The 7991-nt window shown below is 33.0% G+C and overlaps 1 protein-coding gene across 1 annotated transcript in view; it reads left to right on the top strand.

The window, feature by feature from the left end:
* Positions 1-4461: 4461 nt before the first annotated feature.
* LOC108977082 (anoctamin-8-like) overlaps positions 4462-7991 on the top strand; it is a gene marked incomplete at its 3' end in the record, with an annotated part of 28840 nt that continues 25310 nt past the window's right edge. The window contains exon 1 of the mRNA XM_018946592.1: positions 4462-4566. The remainder of the gene's footprint in view (positions 4567-7991) is intronic.

Raw genomic sequence — 7991 nt, 5'->3', positions numbered from 1 at the left:
AGTTTTCCATAGCAGCACTAGATTCCGATTGTTCAGTTTGTATAGCAGCTATATGCTATAGCAAGCCGATCTAAACGATTTCTTCGTATATTACATAATTTTCTTAGAAAATAACCAGTGCCAAATTTTGTGAAGATACATTGTCAAGTGTGAGAGTTTTCACTACAAGAACTTGTTTCCGATCGTCCAGTTTGTATGGCAGCTGTATGTTATAGTGGTCCGATATCGGCAGTTCCGACAAATGAGCAGCTKCTTGAAGCGAAAATTACGTTTTCAAAATTTCAAAACGATGTCTTAAAAACTGAGAAAGTAGTAGTATATATACAGACAGACGGACAGACAGACGGACATGGCTAAATCGAGTCAGCTCAACATACTGATCATTTATATATACTTYAAAGGGTCTCCGACGCTTCCTTCGGGGTGTTACAAACTTCGTGACAAACTTAGTGTATATATACGTTCAGGGTATAAAAATCCAACAGTTTGTTAGACATATCTTCTGAGATAGTGTTATTTTTAAGCCAGTCCATTATACTTTTGTACTTATGGATTGAATTTAAATTGTATAYTAAATTTATTTTCTTGTAATAAATATGGATTGTTTTGTTTATTATTACTTAATGAAGTTTAATATCACTTTTTTTGCACGGGTTATTCATTTTGCACGAAGTTTTAAGGTTTTGGAACAGATCCCCAAATTTACATATGAATCGTGTATTTTTTTTTAAATTTTAAGTAGAAAAAATTTTACTGTACATATGAACATCTGATTTGGTCAATTTATTGTAAATGATTATTRTAATAAGTTTTGTAAATGAATAAATGAACAAACGAAACAAATTGCAAAAGATTAACAAAATAATTTAAAAAATGTCACACACTTCTGAGAAACAAAACCTTGTTAATTTGATGATTGAAAAACATGCTACTAACATACTACTTCTTCTATTATGGTAATTGTTTATTTACTTTTTTAATTTTTAAAAAAATAAAATAATTGAAGTTTTTAAACGATTTTATCTGTTGAAAAACTATGGATGAATTGAATCTTACTGTTATTGTATAGATCCATCGCGGAAAATATTAAAATCTGTCAAATGTTTAAGAGGATGGAGATCTAATGTTTTGACCGGTTAGACGGACAGATGACCCGAGTCTCAAGAGATCAATTTACGTTGCAATTGTGCTTGACACAGATATTGCAACGCTTAATCCAATTTTCRGTAGATCTAAAACTAGCTATAACCTTATTCGTTTGGGCTCATCGCGTAAAAGTGCGGAGATTCGGAAAGTAACTACTCTGTTWGGAGTAGAGGATGTTGAAACGCTTAACAAGACCCAAATATATCAACATATATAGTATAATGAGCTGCCACATGCATACAAATGGCTCAGTCAGTAAAATACGGCAGCGTGATATGGTCAGATGAAAGCATGCCAGACGATTGGAACCTAAGTGTGTGCTGCTYAATCTACAAAAAGAGGAGCATACTATTTTGACGCCTGTCCGTGTGGCATGATTAGTACCGTTAACATTTTAGCTTTTTGGGGATAATGGCATACAAACTTTTAGTTGTTTAAATAATAAGTCTTAAGATTTAAAACAGTTAACATTTACATTATATTTTAGTTTACATAAATAAATAAAAATGAGAATTAATGAATTTAATTCTTTTTATTTTCATATTTTTTTATCTATCTGAATATTCTTTACAGGAGGACATACAATTTATTTTTATTAAAAACTGTAATAAATCTTTATAATTTAAATAGAAAGAAAAAAGCTAAYCTTCCTTAACAATTTAACGGCGAAATACTTGTGATATTGCCCGAAAATTTGTTGGCTGACATATTGGATAGTCGAAAACATTTTTTGTATTTCTAATCAAGCTTCCACTTATTTTTTTTTTTTTTATACTAATAAATAAATAATTTTGTTCGACCCCTTTTTGCCATTTTTCCGCTAGAGACATTATTCCATTAACCAACAGTTTTCGATAGGGTTAAGTCGGGTGAATTGGCCACCCCAGGTTAATACTTATATCGATATCCAAGCTGTGATGGAAATCACCCGTTCTTCGGAAACTAGAGCAGGGTGCCCCATCGTGTATAAATCTGTATGTGAAGGGCTTAACTTAATTGGTTTCCCTGCATATCTGGTTAAATTATTGAATTRTTATTGAAAAAAATATATCTTTAGTTTTCCTTAGTTAATTGCACAAAAAACTTGCGTTTAAACAAGTAAGGAAGGGCTAGGTTCGAGTGCAACGCAACATTTTATTCTTGCAAGTTGCAAGAATCAAAGCCAGGAGATTACCTTAAGGTTCAATTGGTCAAAGAGAGAATTGGAATACAACCAATTTATTAATTCAATAGAAATATAGTTCTAAGTTGTAGCTTCTGACTCTAAAAATACTTTTTAAACACTCGTTTTTAGCATGCCCCCATATTTGGATAGCTCAGTTAGCCTGACAAAAAAACTGCGACGATGGAAATGAAAATAAATTATTTTATCAAACATAAAAAATATTTCAGAAGTAGGTCTTATTTTCGCATCGATAACAAAGAAATTCTGATATTAAAAAAATGTATATTTGAAACTCGACCATTGCGACGAAATTCCCAGTGACTTCTCGGAAAAAAGATGCCCTTTGGCAGGATAACTCCTTATAGGATCATTTAAAGTGAAAAACATTGACTTAGAACTTGGACGAAGGAAAAAAACTGGAAACTGGATTTTTGACATACATTTTTCAAAAACAAAAAAAAAAGGAAATTTCAGTGAAATATTTTTTTCAAATATGTAGTTGTAATCGAAAAAAATCCTTCGTCTAAGTCTTTAGAGTTGTATCTCAAGTCAGTTGAGTAGTTCTCAAGAAACCTTGCCAACTGACTTCAAAAACACAGTTTCGGTAAAAACGCGTTTAAAGAAGGTGCACTTAGCTTAGCTAGCCTCGAGCGAAGTTAACGCAAGTGAGAAAACTTCACTGAATGCCATTCGCTTAGGAGTCACCAGAAATTATTATTTTACATATAGCTCAAGCAGCTCACGACTTCCAGTTTTAGGCCAAGTATCTTCTGGGTAGCCAAAGAACATCCGTTTGAAGGTGAGGTGAAATGAGAAGACGAACCACTCTTCCTTAGGGTTGTGTGCTGGGTTTGRGATCTTCCACGGAAAAACGCCCCAAATGAAAAATTCTCAATACGCCTCGCATTAAGGATAACGATTTAAGGGTATGTACCTGGAATGTCCGGTACCTTAATTGAGAAGGTGCCGCTCTCACCAGCTGGTTGATGTCCTTGCAAAAATAAAGGCTGACATCACCGCCGTCCAAAAAATGTGATGAACGGAACATGGACTGAGGTGAGTAGGTCCTTGTGGCATTTACTACAGTGGCCATATAAATGAGTGCAAATTCGKTGTRGGATTCGAGGTGGGAGAGAGGCTTCGTCTCTTATTTATTTAAAACTAATGTCCACTATAATATTTGYTCACCATTTCGCGAGTAATAACCGAATGGAATGTTGTTTTAACTTTTCTATCAAATCTTCATTTTGTTAGGTTGGCAACATCAATGAAACTTCAACTGGAATTAAATGTAGTCCGCAATAAAAAATAACGCCATTGTTCAATTCAATTGAGTGGARTTACAAACCGTAATTGTAAATTACCTCGGACGAATTGTTAACTAATATATGTATTATGGAAATTAGAATAACCGTAGCGTCAGTGCTATATCTCGGCAAAATTGGCCAAAGACAGAAGATTTGGCTAAATGTTGGATTTGCTATTCTAACGCAGCTCATATATGTTTGTACTTGCAAAGTGTTCCTAAAATACTAAACACTTTAGTAATGTGCATGAAATATTAATAAATAATGTTTGTTAGAATTTKTGAGTAACATTTTTGACAATGACTTTACTTACCAGCAAAACAATTATACAGTCCATATGGTCCAGGTCACCAAGTTATCCTCTCTGTGTGTCTTATTCTTAGAGGGGGTAGGGGATCTTAAATCGGCGAAAACTACAAATGTGTCTGCAAGCCCAGCTAARTATGTTAATAATTTGACATTCTCAACGTATTATGTTTAAAGTGATGAATCTAGATCGCTTGATAGTATCACAACTCATGGCTACATATTGCACCATAAAAGATTYGTAAAAAAATGAAAACATCAACAAAATTCACCACACAAATGAATAAATACTTAAATGACCGGCAAATACGAATAACATKGGATTGTTTACATTCACCAATAAGGATTTAAGAGCCAACCACCACCCTTCTACTTGAAAGTGTATCTGTATGATTTTCTGACGCTTGTGTGAAATAAGAAAATCAATATTCCTTTGACAAATTCAACTAAAATTTCACCACTCGACTACGATTGTCATTTTTAGTTGGTAACTTCCAGCCAGTCTTTGACGGTTTTCTTTGTTAGATGGTGGTGACTTGCTGCCGGGAACATTATAACATAACAAAAAAAATCTAAATTGTTATAAAGTGCTAAATTAATACTTCAATTTTAATAACAGTAAAGAATGATGTAAAAGTAATCGTAAGAATTGACTGCCATCCTGTATACGGTTTCTAAATGCGTAACCATCACGTTTCAAATAATTTTTAGTGTGCAGTTAATGCCGATGTTTGCAGTGGAAGTGTTATGAAATAAGCTCAATTTTTTTCGACAGCTAAGGAGGAGTGATAGGAGAGAAATTTTATTTTTAATTTTTTTTAGAATTTGATATGAATAAAATAAAAAGAAAATATTCTTGGAAATTTATTTATATATTACGAATTATGTATTAGATACAYACATGCATATGTATAAGTATAATTATTTTATGACAAGCGAGTATGCTAAATGTCAATTATATGACTCGTTTTCTTTAAGTAAAATTGTACAAGTAGAATGTACATATGTACGTAAGAAAGTTCATAGATGTACATATGTGAATAGACGGTTTGAATATTTATATATTTCGGACTGCATCTAATAATGGCTATGGTTTTTAGTTTTATACCTTATAAGGAGAGAGATGCATTTATAATGTTATAAGAAAYTATGTATAACCTAATTCTTTTTCGATTCTACAGTATGTTGAGAGCTATATTCGGTATTTATCACTTTATTTTCCAATGCACATACAGTGTTTCTCAATTTAACTTTTAMATTTTCATATGATTTATACAAATTCCTTAACTAGCCGGCTCTGTATTCATATGTAATGGAATGTATATTTTTTCGGAAGGCTTGAATGAATGTTTGCTTCTGATAATAAGGAAAAGTGTTTATGTATTTTAATCACGAACCGTATCATTCATGAGAAAACAAAATCATAGTAGTGTAAAAACTTTTGTGGGCTACGACTGACTCTACATAGCTCTAATGCTGCTCGAATTTATTAACTCTAAGGATTAAATTAGTTAAAATTTAATTTATTTTTTATATTTTTTAAAACGCAATCTTTAATTTAAGCCTACAAATTTATATATATCAGGAGAAAAGGAGAATACATATTTACAARTTCTCTTTTACAGCAAATAAATTCATTAAGTTATATCTAGTGAGCGATAAATTAAAATCATCTCATAACTCTAAGACCACAAATATTTTCCTCACAATTCAATTCTTACTTTGCCATCTGAAAATAAAGCTAGCGTGAGAGTATTATTGGTTAAATAGGCAAAACAAAAAGCTTATTTTTCAATTCGTATTGCGTAAGAGATAACTAGTGTTCTGTGAACAATGAATAACTGTTATCGAATAACTCTTACTTTTTAAGCGATTGATTTAAAATAAAKACCAAATTATAACGATTATTTTGTGAGAAAAAAATAAGGATAAATTTAAAAGTTTTTAACAAACAGTCTTGTGAAAAATAATATGAACACGTTGCGATATTTCAGGCAAATCCACACAAAACCAATATTTTCATTTATGTACATACATCTGTTGACAGCTAATTAGAAACGACACCTATTTTGAAGTAAATGATGTTATTTTCCAATGCATCACTTATTTTATTGAAACCTATGTTAAACTTAAACTCTAATAGTAAAAATTTTGTTAAAAATTCGTTTTTGTTTTGAAGATTAAAAAAAAAAACATGTGGAATCAATGATTTGAGTGCGACAACTAATTAAAAAGCGAAAATATTTTGTCAACAAAAAATACTGATATTACAAAAACTTGCTTACTCGTACTTTCAGTTAGTATTTTGCTGGTTATCTCGTTTGCTTTAATATTGCCTCACATCGAGTCCAAATTTATGTTAGAAGACTCCATCCACATCCATATTTGGAATATTTTTGGTGCTTTTTTAACATCACCCAGAGATGTTCTATAGGGTTGAAGTCGGGGCTGGACGATTCCCACTTCAAAACATTGATAAAATTTTCATTAAAAAACTTTTGTGTCAATTTAGACGTGCACAAAAAATAAGGTGACATTGTATTTATTTTGAAAATTCTTTATTTATTCTTCCAAATCAATTTCATCCCCTTAAAGTAATCCCCTCCCTATGCAATGGACTTATGTCAACGGATTTTCCAATCTTCGGAACACTGGTTGTAGTCACTTTCCGAGATGACCTTCAGTTCCGTCTTCGCTGCGGCTTGAATCTCCTCTATCGTATAAAAACGGTGTCGCCGGAGCGGTCGTTTTTTTAAGCGACTTTGGCGCGATTTTTTTGGTCTCTCTCTCGATATTCGCTCGATTTATCGGTTGCTTCGGTGCCGTAAGCATAGATCCAATCCTTATCGCCAGTTATAATGCATTTCATGACACCCTGGTAGTCGGAAAGCATAGTTTCACACACTTCAACGCGACGCCTTTTTTCCAAAAAATTCAATGTTTTCGGTACCAGTCGAGATTTGACGCGCTTGAGGCCCAAAACATCCTTCAAAATGGTATTGGCTGAGACTTTCGATTTATCAACTTCATCAGCAAGGTCTCTAATTGTTAATCGACGGTTTTTCAACACCAAATCTTTAATTGAATGTGAGCTTCGTCGGATGAGGTTGATTGTCGCCCTGGACGCTSTTCATCTTCGACACATTCACGGCCGGCTTGGAACTCACTACACCACTTGTAAACATGTTTTTTTAGACATAGCCTCATCACCAAAGGCTTTCTGCACCATCCTCATCGTCATCCTTTYCGCAGCAGAAAAATGATTCCGTAAACAAAATTTAATGCAAATTCTTTGCTCAACAAATTTCGACATCGCAAAAAACGAAAAACTCACTTTTAGCAGGTCTCAAAATGACACGTATCTCAAACACTAATGAAYAGTTTGACATGAAATTTGACATAAATGTGACTGACAGTTCTACCAAGCTAAAAAAAAATAATTCTCCWAATCCTTCGACGCGCGCAGTTTAAATTCAAATGTCACCTAATTTTTTGGGCACATTGAATTTTAATTGTTATCTTCCTTATTAYAGGCAAATTTTCCTCAGCCCATGACATTTTTTAGAATGTCGACGCATTCCTCCTTGTTTAAAATTCYACTAATCTTATGAAGTGGACCAACACCATTCCAGGAAAAAAATTTCCCACACCATGATTGATCCTCCACAATACTCAACTACGCGTGTAAAATAGCGAGGATCAAATTATTGAATTATTGGACGGCGAATATACCTTCCACTATCGGGACCTAAGTGATTAATTTTTGTTACATCGTTCCAAATGACATACATACCTCCGTTGATTTGTTGTCTTAGWGAAATAAGAGTTGACRAAGCCTACTCGTCATTTCTACGAATTTTAGTCAGAAGTGGCTTCCTGCCGTGAAGTCCAGATACGACCAAACACCAGGAATTGTTTTCTTGAATAGTTGGCCATTATATTCATCTTGAATTTAACATAAAATGTCAGTTCTCTATTTTTGGGTCTCCCGAAGAGATAGTGTTAATTCTGCAGTATATTTTTGTAGAAGTGCAATATTGAAAATTCTGTATATTCTTAAGGACATT

The sequence above is a fragment of the Bactrocera latifrons genome, unplaced genomic scaffold (genome assembly GCF_001853355.1).
Source record: "Bactrocera latifrons isolate USDA-ARS-PBARC rearing strain unplaced genomic scaffold, ASM185335v1 scaffold_837, whole genome shotgun sequence".
Taxonomy (NCBI): Eukaryota; Metazoa; Arthropoda; class Insecta; order Diptera; family Tephritidae; genus Bactrocera; species Bactrocera latifrons.
Note: the sequence above shows the minus strand (reverse complement) of the source record. Positions and strands in the feature narration are given on the sequence as shown.